A 20,766-nucleotide genomic window follows, 5' to 3' on the forward strand; every position below is an offset into this window, starting at 1 on the left:
TGCATACACATTAAAAGGCTGGCTTCCAACTGTTCTCAGTCCTTTAGAGCAGCGGTCCCCAACCTTTTTGGGACCACGGACTGGCTGAGCCTCTGAGGAAGACGAGGCATGCACTCTCGGGTGCATGCGTGTGCACTCTTGGGGGGAGCGTGCATGCCGGCACTGACACGTGTGTGTGCACAAGGCAGCTGTGGGGAGGTGAGTGCGTGCGGGGGACAGGGGGTCTGTCTCTGCGGTCCAGTCTGGATTAGGCTATGGACTGGCACCAGGGGTTGACAACCTCTGCTTTAGAGTCCTATTAAAGTTTAGACCCTGTAGCGTTCTCTATTTATTTGATCTATGGTTCATGTTTGTTATGTAATGGTTTATGAATATTAATGTTGCAGAGAGGCAGAGCCAAGACAGATGCTATAAGAGGCGGAGCCTGAGTCAATATTTCAGTCAGAGTGTGTAGAGATTAAGACTGTTCAAGTCAGAGTGTGCGATTAAGTTTTGAAGTCAGTCAGAGAAATGTAAGAGTCAGGCAGGAGAGAAAAGCCAGACCGTGTAATAGAGTATGTAGTTTGAGGAACTTCTGAGGAATGATTAAATACTGAAGATATTCATGAATTAATCTATGTATTCAATAAACCAAAGTTTTATGTTAAAGGACCTGAAGTATGAACCTGAGTCTTTCTGAAGTAAATGGTGATTTAGAGATCACCTGGTGGCAGCAAGTGAAAAGAAGCAAGTGTTTGCCTTCGTGTGCTCTGGGGCTTGAAGGTCAAGCAAAGTGGCACGAGGGTGGACGCCACAGACCCATTCTCTGTTTCATTAGTACAGCGATGGCGAACCTATGGCACGCGTGCTACAGATGGCACACATAGCCCTCTCTGTGGGCACATGAGCCATAAGTTGCCATTGGGAAATACTTATAAGTCCTCTTATCCTGGATTTCGGCACTCCCCTGTGCTGGTGTAGTGGTCCAGTGCACGGGTGCAATGGCGACCATTACTGGTCTAGCCCAATGGGGAATTGGAGGACCAGTAAGTATTTGTTGTTAATACTGCCCATAGGAAGAAAAAAAAAGTATTTAACCCTTGCAATGAAGGAGCAGTTGCTTTTTTTCTAAACTAAAACCTCAGTATTCGGGTTTTAACTACAGTGTTGGCACTTTGAAATAAAGAAGTTGGTTTTGTGATTCAGTTTGGGAACTCAGGTTCAAAAAGGTTCACCATCAATGCATTAGTGTAATAGGTGTACAGTGGTGCCACACATTACGATGTTAATTCGTTCCAGCAAAATCGCTGTAGAACGAAAACATTGTAAAGCAATTTTTAAAAGCCCATAGAAATGCATTAAAACCCGATTAATGCGTTCCTGTGGGCTTGAAACTCACCGTCCAGCAAAGATCCTCCATAGCGCGGCCATTTTTGCTGCCCGTGCAGCGAGGAATCCGTCCCAGAAAACAGCGGGCGGCCATTTTTTTACCTGCCGGCCATTTTGAAACTGCCGATCAGCTGTGCGAAAATCGTCATTTTTGCGATGATCGGTTAGCGAAGCAGGGAACCGATCATCGCAAAGCGGAAAAAACCCATAGGAAACATTGTTTTGCTATCGCTTTTGCAATTGCAAAAACTTCGTCGTTATGCGATTTTGTCGTAAAACGGAGCACACGTCTTACAAGGCACCAGTGCATATAGAGTATATATGGAGTACTGCTCCAACAGGTCTTAATACAGTGGGGCCTCGCTAGACATTTACCCCGCATGACAGTTTTTTGCTAGACATTGACTTTTTGCAATCGCTACAGCGATTCGCAAAACAGTGATTCCAATGGGGGGATTTCGCTGGACAATGTTTGGTTCCTGCTTCACAAACCGATTTTCGCTAGACAACAGCACCTCCCTCCGCGCTCGCAAAACAGGTGTTTTTGAGACCTAAGCTTCGCAACACGGCAATTTAAACAGCTGATCAGCGGTTCGCAAAGCGGCTTTCCTATGGCTGATCTTCGCTAGACAGTGATGATTCTTCCCCATTGGAACGCATTAAACAGGTTTCAATGCATTCCAATGGGGAAATGCTATTCGCTAGACAATGATTTCGCTAAACAGCGATTTCAGTGGAATGGATTATCATCGTCTAGCGAGGCACCACTGTATTCAATATTTTATATTCAGGAAGACTGTGCTTAGACTGGAGTTGGCACAAATTCTCCATTACTGACTGGGACCATCTAAAGTATATGCAGATTTCACTCCACAGTACCACTGGTTTCTTAACATAATGAATTACAAAGAGGCAGATACAATGCATTGTGGCTGGTACATGAATAATTTTAGGTGGGCACAATGCTTTCAAGAAATCGGCCCTATTGTCAGATATGGAGCCAGTCTGGAAACGTGATGGGGCCATCTACTCTCAATTTGGATGCAATATTTTCTGCAGCAGATGAATAAGCAACCAGTGTTAGAGCAAGAGTTGTGCTTCTTATTACTATAGCTTCACTGTGCATAAAATCTCAGTATGTGGTAACATGTAAGTTTGATCTAGTGTAATTGCTAGCCCAGCTGTCGCTTGTTAAATGCACAGACATACCAACAGTATGTTTGATGTCATCAATCATTGTATTCTTACTGTGCTTTTCAAGAAACGAAAGGAAAAATAATGGACCAGCACCCTCCAACTGGGAGCAATTTCCCTCCAAAACTAAAGGAATGCTTCATTTTCCCCTGCTGAATGTAAAAGCATTGAACTGAAAAATGTACCATACAGGAGTATCATTATATTTTGAAGTATAACTTTGGAGAATGTTTCTCTGATAGTGTTCAGGAACAAAAGTCTGTTTTTGTGAAAGAAGACATTTACTTCTTGCAAATCCAGAGGCTGTTTCAGAAGAACACCAATCTGATATAATTCCTTTTGCATTTGTGGATGAATCGTATGTTTTCCGTGGGGCAGGTACGCTAGAGGAATCTTGCTCTTGGACAAGTTGAGGGTTTATGATACTTTATGTGTTTTCTCTCTGAGGATTTTCCTACCCTGAAACAAGTATCCTTATTTTTGCTCAACATTTTGGGCAAACCACAGTAAGTTTGTCAGTTGGATGAATGTAGTACTTTTTCCACATATTTTATCCTAATTAGTTTCTGCACAAGTGCATTAGAATGTGCTTTTTAAATAGATGCAGTCCAGTTCCATTGTAGAAAGCAGTTTCATTCCTGTAAAGTTGTTAGGTATGGAAATCATAAGAACTATTGACCATCAGCTTATCTTTTGCAAGAGCTTTGCATCATCTGCTTCACTCTGGGAAACAAATAGGCAGCTAGGAGCTGGTACAGCTCAGGGGATTGGAGCACCTAGCTGCAGAACCAGAGGCTATGAATTTGAATCTTCCTCAGGTGGAGCATTTGTAGCTGATGGGCTTCCATGGCCTGCCATCAGTGAAGCCTTGGACAAGCTGCATGATCCCACAGCACCACCAGGAGGGACTAGTGAATCAGTTTGAGTACTTTATTACTAGAAAATCCTGGGGCAGTCATCATACGTCTGGATCAACATGACAGTACGTAATTATTACTAGGCAACCACCCTTCCATTTTGCAGAGATTGTTGGGGTTTTTGATGAGTAAAGCTGCAGAAGCTCACAGCAACACTGTCATTCTCAACCATATAGTCAATACTGTTGTGAATGTATGTGGAATTCTCAACCATTGATTTCTAACTAACTGGGCTGTTCTCCTGTGCTCCCTAGGTACAGCAAAATGTCTCTGTAATGCCTGTTTAGAATGATGACCTTGTGTTCTTGGGTTTTGTCGTCTTCCTCTTCCTCCATATTTATTGATGCAGTAGACAGTGTGCAGTTGCCAATGAACTCCCAAGTTTCCACTGAACTCCCAAGTTTCCAATTTTCTCCTCTAAGAAACTTCTTTTTGCATTCATCCTCAGGATCTCTGTCCTGAAAGACAACTGTTCAAATGCACCTTCAGCTGTTACTTTTGCACTGGGCACTCTTTTGCACTTGTGACTGCTGCTTCTGCTTTCATCCATCCTCTGTCAGAATGTATACCAGTTCTCTGTTTATGAAATTGGCTTTCTTTTTGTGCAGGCTGTAGAAGTGGCACCTCATGTTATCCAGCACCGATCAAGTCAGAAGTAATCCACAGTTGTGGGGTAGGAGAACAACACTGGTTGCACATGTCATCATTAACATGGTGTGACTGCTATCAAGAATATTAATGTCTTTAAAGGAAAGTAGTGGTGCATAGAGAGAAACTGGCAGTGCCAGAGCAGACTATACGAACAGAATTAAGAATCTGAACTAGCCCAAGTGAAATAAGGAAAACACTACCTCTGTGTCTGATTAACTGTGAACAAAACAGGCATAGAAAATAGACCAACTGAAAACTTTCGAGAATAAAATATTGAGGCAGGAGGCAGAGCCGACAAATCTGCTCTACATAGAATACAATATAGTGATAGGTGCCATGTGCATAACAATCACTACACCTTTCCTGGGTGTATGGAGAGTGAGCTGTAAGTAAGCAGAATTTCAGGCATTGCATACCATCACTCCTGATCACAGGATATATCTGTTTTCAGCTTTGTGGCTTTGGAGAGTGAGCCAACATGAGATAGCTGTAACACTGACTTTAGACCAGCAGCTGCATTTGTTATTTAGTCACAAAATTTCCTTGGCTTTTTAAAATGACAGAAATAGATCATTACAGACATCTTTTACTGAAATATGCTTTCTTGCAAAATGACATGCATGATACATGAGATTACAAATATCTAAATAATGATAATCATTTCATTTTAAAGGGCAGAAAGAACATTATTTATTATACTGTATTTATATCCTGCCGTTTTTCCAGTGAGCTCAATACAGTGTATATGACTGTCCTCTTCCCTAGTTTATTCTTACAACCTGTGAGTAGGAAAAGCTGAGAAAAAGTCAATAACCCAAGGTCACTCTGTGATTTCCTTTCTCATTGGGGAGGAAGCTCTTGCTCCCCCAAGTCACAGTCCAGGTAATAACCAACTAAATCCAACATAGGGTTAGACACAGTTCAGCTTATTGATTTCAGCAGGCTAGAACATGGCTAACTCTGTTGGTTTTAGCTCCATGTTTGCTAATTAGACCACATTAGGTGAATAAGAATTGAATTACAGTGGTGCCTCGCATAGCGATCGCTCCGTTTAGCGATGAAATCACTTTGCGACAATGATTTTGCGGGGTAGCGATCATTGCAAAGCCTCCATTTTCAGCCAGCTGATTGGCGGTTTCAAAATGGCTGCCAGGTAAACAATGGCCACCCGCTGTTTTCAGGCACGGATTCCTCGCTTTAGAGGCACCGAAAATGGTGGCGCTATGGAGGATTTTCGCTCAAAGGTGAGTTTTAAGTTCATAGGAACGCATTAATCACGTTTTAATGCGTTTCTATGGGCTTTTTTATTTTGCTTAGCGATGTTATTGCTTAGCAGCGATTTTTTCAGAACGAATTAACATCGCTAAGCGAGGCACCACTGTATACTTTAGTGAGGAATTTGTACTGAATTATAATTAAAAGGGGAGGGTCTAGGGCTATTTATTGTAAACCCATCCTTCAATTTATAATGAAGGCTATAGATTGCAAGTGGATGCTGCAATGCAGTTGTGATGGAGGGTTGTCATGTGTCTTCAAGTTGGAACCAACTTAAAGTGGCCCTAACAGGGCTTTCAATCAAGTTGAGATATTTAAGGAGTGATGTCACGTTCCCGTCTGTCCCTTGATTCTTTCACCAAACACGGGGCACAAGCTACATGTTTTTCAGCTGCCACCAATTGATTACATCAACAATATGTATTATTAACAATAGTGGTCCAGGCCATGTGCCATTTGAAATAGAACTCTTGAAACCAGGAGCTAGTCTCCTAGAATAGGGAGTCAAAGTTTTAACACCAATAACCTTGACACGAGAGAGAGTTCAAATGGTTGCTGTTTTATTTAGCTAAATAAAAGGAGGACGGCAGTTATGCCTCCACGTGTAGGCAAGAAAAAAAAGTATCATGCAGAGGAAGACCAGGATTTTTATAACATTGGTTATACAAGGGAATGGGAGGAGAAATGGGTGGTTTATGACCATTGGCAGAAGGAATGGGATTACAAAGGAATCCAAACTTTATTTGAGTGGGAATCACAGAAAGGATAGAGTTACACAACAAAGTGGGTCAACAGGATGGGTCTATAGACAGCAATTATGAAAATACATGCTTACATTGTTGTATTCTGACAGGAAAGCAATTTATTATCTTGCAAAGAGGTTACAAGGTTGGGTGAAAAGGAGACTTCCAAGGTGATAGGAAATAGGTATTGTGCAGTGAGACTGTCCAAGTTCCAGAGTTCAATTTGCATAAGATTGGCCCTGGTATTCTCCTGGGGGAAGAGAAAGAGAGAAAACCCAGCCATTCTGCTGGTGGAAGGAGCGACTCCTGCTGTGTCTGTTTGCTTCTCCAGTCTAGATTGGAATGAGAGATAAACTGCCCTGGAGAACAGAGACTCTTGGAGGGAATGAAAAACATGTACTGTACATATATGTATAGCTGCCTGTCTTTTATCTTTCAAAACTGTATTCTGTGTGATCTGATCCTTTTTCAATTTTATTAAAGGTGTGATCTTGCATGTTTCACATAGTGCTTTTGTGTACACGGCGCCTTCAGAACCAAATACTGTAGACGTTGTTTATTAATACAGGTGATGAACGTACAATCAGTGTCTTTAACTTTTAACTAAACATCCCACTTCATCCTGCCTCAACCACCAACCCTCTCTCTCTCTACTCCAAAACTTCCCTTCTCAACTCCTCAAAACTCCAATCTCCTCTCCCCCTCCTCTTGCAGAGAATCTTATACTGTATCTCATGATTCAGCCTCTCCAGCACTCTCATTGGTCCATGCAGATAGCATATGAATATTCAGGACCTGGCCGGACGACACAAATGGTTTTACCAATTCTACACCCCAATGCGTTGCCCTGGCTGAGTGGGGATTTGAACCCAAGCCTCTTGAGTAAGTCTTAGTAAATGAAATAGCATTTACATTTCAATAAGAAAACATGAGGTGCCAGGAGGGTCAAAGAACTCATATAACCTTGCCAGTTAGGATTATTTTTGAGTAAACAGCATAGACTCCAGTTCTATCCACTGATTCTTTTTCCAAATGTGTAGGATATACTTAGGAGTAAGGTTTGCATCAAAGTTTTAGCCTGCTCTTCCTTACTTTTTCTTATGTTCATCTATGAGGCATGAAGTCAGCAGAGACCCATAAACCACCTCACTTGCTATGTAAACATGGTACAATTTTCCATGTAAGCGAAATATTTTGAGATTAAACAGGTATAGTGTCTGTTTCACACAGTGGTGTGGCGTCAGTCTATAAGGAGAGAATTGCTGAGCAGGCAGAGCTAATTGATTTTTATTTATTTAAACATTTATAGCCCACCCTGTATGATGGGATCTCAGGGCAGGTTACAGAACTGTATAAAACAATTTTAAAACAAGATGTTTAAAGCAATTTAAAATCAACAAAATGAAAGCATTAAAAACATAGCACTAAAACTTGCAAAAGCCATAATTCTCAATTCCCCCAAGGCTCTCAGAAATATGTCTTGACTTGGCACTGGAACGATGCCAATGTCAGCAGCAACTGAACTTCTAAGGATATTCCACAGCTGGGATGATATGGCAGAAAAAAGCCCTGCCTACTTTTGAACACCTTCTTGTAGTGCATGCACTCAGCCATACAAGCATCTGTTACACATTATTGGAAAATGCTTCCAGATTATTGACTTCTTGAGAGCTCCAGTTTTTGACTGCATGTTCCTTACAGGGATTGCTAACTTTTCATCATTACTGGTTCCAGCAGCTGGTGGGCAAATGCAGCTGAAGGGACAAGGGTGGTTTCACTGTCATGCTTCCAAAATTGTGCCCCTTCCCAAGTCTCCTCAGTCTCCTTCTACTCCTTCACAATGCTGTTTCACACAGGAGATATTTTTTTTGGCAGTGGTGACTGGGGGTCAATCTTTCCTTGAATATGATGGAGCAGTGTGGTATGGATAAGGAAGGCAATGTCTGCTGCTCTCCATACATTTCCAGCCTTAAAAGCAGCAGTGCTGCTGCTCAAGCTGACACTGTGAGTCTGCATGCTGATGCTATCTTTGTCTTCTCTGGCACTTCAGCTCCATGGGAAAAAATGCCTTCTCCACCATCCCTTTCTGGCCTCTTTCCCTGGCTGGATTGCACAAAGGCATCACTAGAACATATCTGAGATTCACCCCTATCTGTCCCACCTTGAACTACAGCCTTCTTTGCTATTTCCTCGGCAGACACACAAACATCTAGTACTACTGCCTGCTGCTGCTTCATAGTGTCAGTGTTGAACAAGGCAGCTGGGTGACAGATTTTGTTTGGGAGGGGGCTCATAATAGCAGTTGTAGGCTGTCTTTTTCTCTCTCCCTTTCACACTGCTCTCAGTAGAAGCTGCTGCAGTGGGTGCAGGCAGCATTCCTGAAGCCTTCCCCAAGTGCCTACTTCTTCCTCACACCCACATTTCATACTGCTGGCAGACTTCACCCAAAGAACATTATCTGATTCTGCTACAGCAGAACCCCAAACTTTCCAATGAAAATCAGACTTGCACACACGCGGACACAAAATCTATTAATTTAATATATCTCTGTTTGTATGACAAAATCTTATTCCTCTGCCTGATAAGCCCCAAAGGGGCCTAAACTGAATATAATATTTTCTTGCTGATTTATAACATATTAATCTATGAATTTACTATTCCTCAATCTCACTCCTAACTATATTATGTAAACAGTATCCAATGAGGTGCAAATGCCAGTTGAGGGATCAGAGGAGGACACAGAGAAAACAGCTGCAGTGCAGGGTTGCATCAGAGCATGTCTTAATAGCTAACAACAACAACAACAACAATAAATGGTGTGTGTGTATACGTACCTGTATATCAACATAAAACTCCTCAATGCTCAAGAAGAATTAACAAACTGCTAAAAGACAAGCTAAAAAGTTCAAATAAATCGCACTGGTTGCTGACCAGTCGCTGACCTCTTTCTACATCTGACACCTATGGCTCCAAGCCACGTCTAAATTTGTCCAACTCTGCTTCCATATGAAGCTGCTGGGGGAGAAAATTCCACAGCTTTGGAGCCAAGGGGGAAAATGCCTGAAGCCTGGAATTTTCCACCTTAGTCCATGGGACCAACAAAAGTCCAGAATCTACAGACCGAGTCCTCTTAAGAGGAATATGCCATGCTAACAGCTGTGCTAAATAATTAGAGCAGGAAGAATGTAGGGCTTTAAATGTCAGGACACAGATTTTAAAGTATAACGACCTGGTAGCCAGTCAGTGCAATGCCCTATGATGGTGCGAAATATGGGAATTACGCGGTAAGTTAAAAACCACTTGCACTGCACTATTCTGTACTACGGTAAGAGGATGAAGTGAAAAAGAAGGAAGCTCTGCCAAAAGTCTGTTACAGTAATCTAGGAGTGAAATCCCCAGGGCATAGACAAAGTGCTTTGTAGTTTTCAGAAGTCAGGAAGGAATGCATTGAGCAGATATTAGCAAAAAGGATGGGAATTGCATACCTTGGCTGCCACATTCACAAATGAATGGAACAATTGGCAGTCATCCACTAGAACGCCAGGATCCATGGCATCTGAGACAGGGCTCACCCAACAGCCTTGGAGGGACAGTCAATGGACCGGCAAAATGATCCGGATGAAAGACCAAGACTTCAGTCGTATCCATGCTCAGTTTTAGATGAAGAGAAGACACCCATGACATTATGTCCAATAAGCAACCTGTCAAGAAAGTCTAGAACCCTTCTCTAAGCTCAGGGTAAGACTGGTACACTTATCATCAGCATAAATGTGATAATGAAACCACACACTAGAAATTAAGGCACTCAAGGGAAGTGTATGGGGGGGGGAGAAGCCTCAATTCTTGAGGTTATCACATTCACTTTGGTTATAGGCAAAACATTTGTGATGCATTTGCCTAGGATCTTTATAAGAGAAGAGACTGGGTAACATGACAGACATAGTAGCATCCTGTTTGTCTCACTAGCCATACTAGGCATCAGATGTTAAGAGGGGGATCTGTGGGATCAGGAACAGATAATTTGGGCTCTATTCGGGAGGGGTTCCGTTTTGCTATCTCTAAGCCAATGACCCATATCATGGTCATGTCTAGTTCTCTGAGCAGTCCAGATTTGCAGGAGACACAGCAGAGCTACCTTAACAAGCTTCAAAGAAGTGCAGATTAGCAATTTCCTCCTATCTCTTTCTCTGTCTCCCTCCCTCTCCCCCCCCACAACCCCTAGGGGCCATAGTGCAATTTTGTTGTAGCACTGGTACCAAGACTTTAAAAAGAAAAGAAAAGAAAGAAGTGGCATTATTAGCAAAGATCAAAGTCTCCATGTTGGCTGTCAAGACATTTGAGAGGAAGTGACCTCCACCTTGAAGCGCTCCTTTGCTTCCTCTCTCTGTACCTTGCCAACCACCAGCACTTCTGTGCATGCTTGTTTGCATTGGCTGAAATGATCACACCACCTGAATTGATGTGAATGCATTCACTACCTCCAAAAAACCATTTTAGTGGCAGAGGAAAAGAAATAGGTTTAGTGGGGAAATTGATTTGCATTGACTTGTACTGTATATCATGTAGTCACTAGCAACTAATGTGAATCTGACCATCCCAGCCCCAGAGCATTTGCCGATTTATTCACCCACTAAGACAAATTAATAATATTCACCCACTAAGACAAATTAATAAAGATGAAGAAATCATAAAATGTATAAAATGCAAAAAGCTAGAATACTTCAGCCCCGTAAAAAGAAATGGAAAGAACAATGTAACAGATGATAATTTAGGCTTAAAATAATAAGTGGTAAGTGTAGGAAACAGAAGAACATTTGGGCTGAAAGATTGGTTTGGATGCAACACATCATGGTTTAGCACTACTGCATCAAAAGCCAGAACCACCATTACGGTGTCCAACGTCTGGAAAAAAAAGGGCTGTAAAGCAGAAGAAGGAGTGGAAGCCTGTCCCTGAGCTGTGCAGTAGAGAACACCATAATAAACGGTGAGAAAAGTTAGGAGACTGCAAGTGACATGAGCAAGTTGCTAAGTCAAGACCCTTTAATTGTTGTGGGTTCTTCTATATGACAGACAAGGAACACCTCAAGGTGTTTTTAGACTCCAACTTCTATTCTCCCTCATCGTCAGCTGTGCAGGCTAGGATGGGTGGGGATAATGGTATTACAAAATCTGGTGGGCGCATATTCTTGCTCTTGTCCCATGGACTTTGAGGTAGGTACAGTACTTATTTTACCTGACATGATCTGTTGCAGCAGCTGAAGAAATATCTTCATCCACTTTTGTTCAGATTGCACTTCAGTGCTGCTAATTCAGATCATTTCGTGCATCTTTCATCTTTCACTATACCACTAGCATCCAACGTTCCTAACAAATGGTGCTGTAGATATTGCAGAACAATGTGCACAGAGACAGGATAATTCATGTACAGCTATTTTATTTTACCTGTCAACACCACTGATAGGTACATAATATAGTTTAGCGGAATTAGTGATGGGAAAATAAATCAGAATGCCCTTCTGAACTTTAGAAAGAATCTCATTCCAAAGAGGCCTGACCTGGAAAAAAAGTTGCCACTTTAGATTAACAAGGTAAGAGAGGTGAATATTTCTTTAACTGATGCAATTTGGCACGAGAGAGTATTTCAAACTAGGTAGAGAAAAATTCATGGCAGACTCCGGCATAAAGAGAAAATGGAACACCCAAATCATATTCTGTTGAGACCAAACACAAAATGCTTAATAGAAACTCAATTGACATCTTTTTCCTGCTCTAGAGAAGGTACAATAGATAATTCATCAGTATGCCTGCAAACACAAGTTCATTTTCAGAGACTCTGCCTGAGTCATCTTTTAAGAATGATTAGTAGTGTTACTAATGTTATTCTGGCCAAATCATTTTGAAGCTGTCAAAACAGTAAGATGAATTACTAAATATATGGGCTACCAGTCATTTCAACCATACCTAGTAGTTTCTTCAAATTAAAGTGGGGGGGATGGATAGCTATAGTTTCGCTTATCAGATGATGCAGGATTTTGTGAGTCAGTGAATCGGTTTGATTAATAAGATCAGGAGATTCCTGTGCCAGTTTTAACTCTTTGTTTGAGGGACAGATAATAACACCCCCACCTGGCTTGCTCACTAGTGTATCCTCATAGGAACCTGTGACAGTGTCCAACCACAAAGTAATGTTACACCATTTGGCTCCTGCTGACTTTTTATGAGATACACATTTCAAAATTAGCCTCCAGCTTTGCTGAAGAATGATTACCACACTGATGTTCATATTTATACTCTGCTTCTTAGGAGACCTGCCTTGTCTGATCTTATTCAGGAATGAGAACCAATACCTGTTAGACTTTATATTCCCAAGGACTGTGGATCATCCATTTGTGTCCCAATAGCATGGTGTACATCGCAGAATCTGCAAAATCTGCACACTGCAAAGTCAGTATGGCTCCATAATCCAGTTGCTTCTTCACTTACTTAGTTTCAAAATGCCTCAAACAAGGACTTTGGTGTAGCAACCAACAAAGTTCTGCAATGGTATGAAACATGGGTTTGATCAGATTTTAAAAAAAAAGAAACAAAGATTTGAAAAGTATTTTGTGCTGGAAAATTTGTCTTGTATCACAGATCAGATACGGGGCCTATCAGCAATAGAACGGCCATGGGTGCTAAATCAAGCAACGAAAGCGAGGTGGGTGACTCCATAAAAGAACCTCTTTGGGAGCCTCGGAAAACAGTTGTGAGACAAGCGGGCTAATGCGCTGAATCCACTGGATGGGAAACTGACTAACCTTTGAGGGCAGTTAAGTGATACTGAAAATATGGCTCGTGAAGCTTTGCATCTTAGGATTGCTCACGGGTTGAATACCAAGAAGTTGTTTGCTCTAAAGAAAGACCTGCAAATTAAAATCAATGATTTGGAAAACCATGGCTGACAGCTGAATATTCTGATTCATGGGCTCAAGGAATAGGGATCGGGGGCAGAGGAGGCAGTGGCTGCCTTCCTTGTAAACTGGTTTAGTGAAATCTGCCTTGTCTTGCAAGTTACTGGTGCTGCAGTCATAGCACTTGGAATGTCCCAGAGATGTAACGATAACACTTGCATACTGCCCAAGGAAAGCAAGGCAGATCTGTCACTACTTATGTGCAGAAAGTCTTTACAAGCAAAGAGGAGGCTATCCTTTCACAGAGAAGCTACGGAAAGGAGAGATTTCCTAAACCTGGGACAGCCATTTAGACTGTTGACACTCCATGGCAGGAAAACAACAGTGCATGCTAACAAAATCCAGGCAGCTATTATTTATAAATAACTTGATATCTCACTACTTTGTCATCTTTATGAAGTCCTGTGAAGAAGGATTCTGAATCATCTAATGGCAGTAATGGGGCCAATCCTTATTCCACAACAGGCTTGCTTTGGACCTGGGAAGAATCGTACAGAATAACGCCTACATTTAGAACAACATATTGAAGGTGGCTCTGATACTAGGAATATCCTGGGGGTAGTAGCCTTGGTGGCCCTCTCAACTGCCTATAACACTGTTGACCATCAAGTACCACTGTGAAAATTATATAATCTAACTAAGGATTATAAACTAACTAAAGGAATAGCAACCCATTTGCAAAATCACAGATTTTTCATTAATTTTCAAGGACAGTGCAGCCAATGAAAAACTCAGAAAAATGGCCTATTCCAGGACAGTTTACTGGCTCCTGTTTCGTTTAACATTTTTACTGGTGACCAACCACTTCCTCAAGGCACCATGAGTTTTATTTTTGCTATCAATCTTGCACTTGTTGCTCAGTTGGACAGTTTTCAGATGATGGGACATGTTCTAACAGACACAGTAGAAGATCTTGGTGAGAGAAAGGCTTCTATGATAGAAAACAACTTAAACCAGATCTTCCAAGACTCAGATATGTGCCTTTCATCTGAGAAATAAGCAGGCATCTCAGAAACTTCCAGTTATCAGGAAAAGGATATAAGTAGATAATTGTTTGGCCCCAAAATACCTAGGTGTTACATTGGGCCTGTAAAGAATACTGCCAAATTACAAAGTAAAAGGAACAATCATCTTCAAAAGCTACTGGGAACCAGTTAAGGCACAGTGGAAGACTCAAAGCATCCACTTTTCAGGGTGAGAAATCAAGGAGAATCAAAACCAACCTTAAAGGAACAGCAGGGTATGGCAGGATTAAAGTGTGGAAAGAACTACCCACCTCTTAAAATGCAAGGAACTCCATGAAAGTCTAGTCTAACCCATGGTCACATAGAGAACTGGATTACTTGCAAATGTTTTAATAGGCTACAGGTTAAAGTTGGCAGAACCAAAGTGAGCCTTAAAAGATAGGGTTTTGCACCAACACAATCTTTTACAAGTGTGGAGAAAAACAGGCAATTTCACACCCGTGCCAGTATAATCTATGCCTCTCAACATGTACTATGGAAGACTTATCTTAGCTGCCCCAAATGCATGCCCGCTGAGCAAAAATGAGGTGATATTTTTATTAATTGTATGGCAGTGCTTCTGACTCAAACTTTTGTCTCCAAGAAACCTAGTTTCTTCACAAACAGAGTTCTGTCTTATCTTTCCACTAGAAAACGAAATCTTTCTCACATTCTTCTTTGTGAAGGGTTACCGTTATTCTGACCAATTTTTTAAAAAAAATCCCTTGTTATAAATGATGCTGTTAAAGACCCAGGGGGAAAATGTACCTTATTAAAAGGGTCAGTTCCAGAGAGTGACAGTTCACTCTTGGTTCTCATTACACCCACAACTGCTTATAATAGCAATCTATGATATCTGTGTTAACAATACTTCACTCTTTTAGTTCAGGCCCTGTTATATTGTGAAGAGACACAGTGTAGTGCTTAATCCTGAATTTGATAGAAATACTACTGTTAAGTGCCCATCCAGGCAGTCAAAATGATAAACAAGGTACTTGTATGATCTGTTGCACTTATGGAGAGATTTACACCCCATTTTTATTCATTCGTTCGTTCGTTCATTCATTCATTCAATTTATATACTGCCTATCTGACCGTCAAGGCCACACTGGGCAGTTTACAACAAAAAATAAGAACAATAATCAACAATAATAAATTTTTAAAATTCACATCAAAATGATATAAAAGAACAAACATATGCTAAACATTATAAATTAGAAACATTATAAAGTTAGAAATACAACACAGAAACTGAAACACTGCTGGGGACTATATATTCTACTCATGGATAGTGATTTTGAGCTGCTGAAGAAAAACAGCAGAGAGCACAGAAGTGGCTGTGGAGAATCCTGAATGACGGGTTCCTGCCACTTCTCAGAGAAGATGTGGTAGTAGTAGGTGGCTCCTTCCTGTCTTCCTCCTGATTGAGTCTGAGATTTCAGGACTCCTTGGTGCAAATCTGGAAGTGACCCTATGAATCACCCAGTCCAGCCCTTGTCAAGGAGTCACAGGGGGAAATCAAACTCCCAAACTCTCCACGGCTAGATACCTAAACCACTGAGTTATCTAATACTGTAGTTCTATATATGAGCAAGTTACAATTCTTCCAGCATGGGCATTTTGGTTTAGAAAGAAAAGGAGTCACAATTGGGTCATAAAGACAGATTCGGGAGAAATAGTATATCAATCAGAAGCAATTAGTGAGGTATTTTGTCAGTTCTTTTCGGAGCTTTATAAACCAGGTTTGATCTAGAGAGGTTGAACCTATTCCTTGACACATAAGGGCTCAGTCCAATAGATGGCCTTCATTCTGGTATTCTGAGTATTTGAATTATAGAAAAGGACATTTAAAAAGTTGTTGATTGTCTGAAACTAAGAAAATCTTCAGGTCCTGATGGATTCACTGAATCATTTGCTATAACTTGGTGCTACACCTGATGAGACCGTTGATGACATCTCTGGAGGGATGGGTCCAAAGAGACTTGCTAGGCTTATAATGGTACTCAAGCCAGGGAAGAACATCCTCCCTCTGGGATCCCAACACCCGATATCACTTCTTAGTCAGGATATGAATATATTAACTTCTATCCCAGTTATGAGAACTGAGAGTTTCATTACATCCTACATTCAATTAATCTTGATGCCTAACAGGTAGTTGGTAGATTCTATAATGTGAGTGTTCAACATCATATATTTCAGCAATGCTTTAAAAAAATAATAATTTAAAATTAGGATGTTCCAAACAAACAAACAAAGGCACAATGGAGATACAGGAGGATCAGAGATGTTCATATATCTACGCCATAGATGAATTTATTAATTATTAAAAGAAATTTGCATTTTAACCCTATTTCTTGTCAATTTTGCTATGTATAAGTGGGAGTTAACAAAACAGATATTCCCAGCTCCCTCTATTTGCATCCAGTCAGGAGCCTTATTCATTTGTAAAAATTTAGTAGCGTGAGCTACATCTGAAAGGCTTCACGGTATCTTAAAGACATCATTATTAATTATTAAATAAATTAAATATTACTTTTATTAAATACGTACAAGATGGATTGACTCCCTAAAGAAAGCCACAGCTTTGAGTCTACAAGACATGAGCCAAGCTGTCAAGGTCTGGACATTTTGGAGATCTCATGGGTTGTGTAAGTCGGAGGTGACTGGATGGCATGTAACGACCACCAGTATCACCCATGAGTTTCTATGGCCAAGCAGGGAGTCAAACCTGGGTCTCCTGAGTCCTCGTCCAACACTCTATTGACTACACAGTGCAGGGTATCTATTGCCTCACACGAGACACTGCTGCTGGACTATCCATTTGTAGTGGATATACAGAATGTGGCAGATGGGCCTGCCTGGAAAAACTGGTGCACAGTTTACATTCACTGCATTTAAAAAAGGGAAAAAACAAATTCATTTCACAGAAACATGATACCGCTCTTTGCAAATAAGCAGTATTTCCCACATTGTCCTCCAGCTGCACATATTAAATTTTGGAAAAGTTGAAAAGTCCTCTTTCATGTTCTGCCCTGTACGTAGCTTACTCAAGTGGAATCCAAATGCACTTTATACTAATGGTTGTTTGTGTTTATTGTTCGTTGTTCCTTATAGTATGATTTCTTTGGAATGAATAAACATTTAATTTAAAAAACATGCACAATTTATTGAGATGCCTCCAACGCCATCTTGTAAGAATGCTGGAAATGCTAGCATTTCATAACCACTCACTGGTTGTTTTAGAAGCCTTCATGATTTCAAGGTGGAGAAATACTTGAACTAGCAGACATTTTAGCACAACTAATGGGAATCCTTGAAGTATATTAGAACAGTGAATGCATTTGGAAGTCCCCATGGCAGAGACAGCAGCCTGTCAGCTGATCATTCCACTTGGAAGCTCCATTGGCTTGCTTCTGACATGAATGACTGACTGACTGACTGACTGAATGAATGAATGAATGAATGAATTAATGAATTAATTAATGAAGTACTACTAATTTATTTAATTGCTGCTTCTTGAAATATAGATGGATAGAACTATACATAGGGCCATTATTTAGTTAGTCCCTAGGACAGCGATGGCAAACCTTTTTGAGCCCGAGTGCCGAGATGGCAACACAAAACTAAATTATTTCTTTCGAAGTGCCAGCACTTAAATCTGAATACTGAGGTTTTAGTTTAGAAAAACAACTCATACAGTTGTCTGAACTAATCAACACCTTTTATCTTCAAAGAAAAACTTAATACCAGAGCTTTCAATGATACAAACACTTTTTTTAACTGAAAAAATAACCATTAACTAGTAAATGGAAAAAAAATATTAAAGTAATACATCGTACGCATAGCCTGAAGCCAGGTAATTTATACAAACTTTTAAAATAATTATGTGCATGTATTTTTTGATAAGGGATACTCAAACCTGGCATACTTTTGCACTACTAATGTGATTTTTGATGTTGTATGCATGCTGATAATTTGTCAAACCTTGGCTCATACGCTGTTAGTTTGAGAGCAACACATGCAGCACTCATGTCATCTATCAGTCTGTTTCTGGTATCAGATTTGATATAATTCAAAGCTGAAAACAGCTGCTCACAAGCATAAAATGACCCAAACAAAGTAGGAGGGGAATCCCAAGTGCTTTCATTGACTTAACATTATTTGGCCGAGAATTCCACACTTTAAGGATTTCATTTTCAGAACTACCAACTGTGCTGTTCTTTGTCATCCCTTCGCACTCAATTTTCTCCACTGTTGCACGCAGTCATCGAATTTATTTTTCCAGATAGTTTTCTTGAAATTCCAATAGCTCCATTTCCAGATTTCCAAAAGCTAACCACTGTAAGCAGGAAAGCTCAAGTTCTTCAAATTTGGCTTTATCTGGAGAAGTCAGAAAACAGAGTTGTCTCCATCTTACGGAACTGTTAAAATCTGTTCCTAAAATTCTCCTTTCCAGCTAGAAAATTCCTTGCAGATTTCCTGATGGCTTGTAGGATTGTCGGTAAATGTTGTAGAATTTCCAAACGCAAAATATTTCAGCTGCCCACTTTCAAGGTCTTTCTCAAAAACCTGCAGTTTTCTCTGAAATGTTCTAATGTCACAAAACATCCTTTCTGCTGTTTTCCATAAAGCTTGCAGTTTTTTGTTCAGTACATTGAAGTGTGCTGTAAAATCTGTAAAAAACATGAGGTTGGTAAGCCAGGCCATATCAGTGAGCTGTGGATATTCTTGCTCCTTTTCAGTCATAAACATCTTAATTTCATCCAAGCAGGCTACGAATCTCTCCAGGATTCATCCTCTGCTCAGCCACTGGACATTAATGTACATAAATAAAGTATTATGCCTGAGCCTCATTGAGAAGTGCTTGAAATTGTTGAAAATTACTACTTCCGCCAGTTCACGTCGGGCGGAAGTAGTAATTCACAAGCCCGATTGACTGCCCCGGGCTGTTCTACAGCAGTAAACAATAAAGCGGCCTTATCTCCGATCAGTAAAAGAACTGATTTACAAGTGCAGCAACCAAGGAAGTTAGCAGGGATAGGTGGTTTAAAATCGTGCAGTTTGCGGATTGGCTGCAGGGGGTAGGGGTGGGTGGGGTAGCTCTCTGCTCGCCTGCCCAGGGAGAGGTCTCCACGTGCCAGCTGTAGCACGTGTGCTGTAGGTTTGCCATCACTGCCCTAGGAGATACAGGACCAGTGGTATTTTTATACTTAAGAATTTCCTATTGCTCTCTATTTCTTTTTGGAAAGATACTAACATTCTTATCTAGCTTCTGAGTGTCCTCTAAGGCTTCCATGACACCACCACTTGCATAACATTTGAACTGGCAAACTGTGGTGAGTACTTGCGCTCCAAACTATATTCAGAAATCTACATGATCAGCCGTTTCTGATTCCGGTTGAAGGGCAAATCCAAATCGCAGTTTGCCATTTTGCAAGACATGAAAATGGAGGAGGTCAAAAGGGGGCACTCATACCAGCAGCTAGTTTCCAAGGACCCTCCAAACCATGGTTTGGATGTTTATTTTAATTTTGCCACGCGTAGCTACTAACTCTCCTTTTGATTACACTGGCATTCACGGAAGCAATTAGCTCTTTTAAAGTGCAAAAAAAATAATATGCTGTAGTGGTTGAAGAAATCTGTTCTCAATACCATTAGGTATTAATGGGGAAAGGAGCAGAAAAGCATAATTTTGTGTGGGTAATATAAGGAAGAAGATGCTGAAAGGCTACGAAATTTCCACCCAGACAGCAAGAAGAATAACCCCATTACAAACTCAATCCAGATAATGTTATTGTTCTTTCCTGAGACATGAATCAGCTGTTGGCTGCTCTACCCTGTTAAATATCATACCGGCAATAGCAGTTTAAATAAATATCATGAAAGGACAGTGTTCTATAAATTGAACCATGTTGCTGAGCTCACATTTTATTTTTAACGGCCAATGCCACTTGTAGTAGTTCTCTTTTCTGCCTCCTCGGATTTCTTCCTCCTCTGCTCTGCTCCCACGTACCTCCTAGAAACCTCCTATCCACTCAGCTGGATAAACCCAAGAGACTGTTGATTTTGGACACAAGAAAAAAGGCTGTATACTGACGGTAAGATTTTTAATATATATATCCTGGACTCAATGCTGAACAATAAATGCTATGCTTTAATGCTGCATTTGGTATTGGAAACAATGCTATGTGTAATTAAAGAGGAAAACAAATTATATAACTGATTTTTCAGAAGCTACTAAAGTTTATGCAAATGCATGGAGTTCAGCTTTTAGATCAACATGCTTCTTTCATCTCCGTTAAGAATGTATTTTAAAGCAGTTGATTGGGAGTTCGGTTCCTCCCTGTGCCTCCTTGACAGGGGTTGGACTTGATGATCCACAAGGTCCCTTTCAGCTCTGCAGTTCCATGATGATGATGATGATGATGAAAACAGATGTGGAGACTAAATGATGTGGGCTGTAGCTCTGCAGATGCTTGAGCTGCATTTTACTTATTTTATTCCCTGTTCTGAGACACAATGGATTTAACTGGAGGGTGTGACCCTAGGATCTGTTTTCAATAACCCATGCTCAGTCTTTCACAGTTAAATATTAAAGGGGCCTTGAGCATGTGCAGAGTGCATGTTCTTTACACCCAAATATGCAAGAATTGCTTACAAACAT

General features: G+C 40.7%; 1 protein-coding gene across 3 annotated transcripts in view; it reads left to right on the forward strand.

Annotated features, from left to right (window-relative positions):
* Nucleotides 1–16,850: 16,850 nt before the first annotated feature.
* FBXO40 (F-box protein 40) overlaps nucleotides 16,851–20,766 on the forward strand; it is a 30,684-nt gene continuing 26,768 nt past the window's right edge. For all 3 annotated transcript variants that reach the window (XM_020789473.3, XM_020789475.3, XM_072991719.2), the window contains exon 1: nucleotides 16,851–20,200. The gene's annotated coding sequence lies outside the window, so the exon portion shown is untranslated. The remainder of the gene's footprint in view (nucleotides 20,201–20,766) is intronic.

The sequence above is a fragment of the Pogona vitticeps genome, chromosome 2 (assembly GCF_051106095.1).
Source record: "Pogona vitticeps strain Pit_001003342236 chromosome 2, PviZW2.1, whole genome shotgun sequence".
Taxonomy (NCBI): Eukaryota; Metazoa; Chordata; class Lepidosauria; order Squamata; family Agamidae; genus Pogona; species Pogona vitticeps.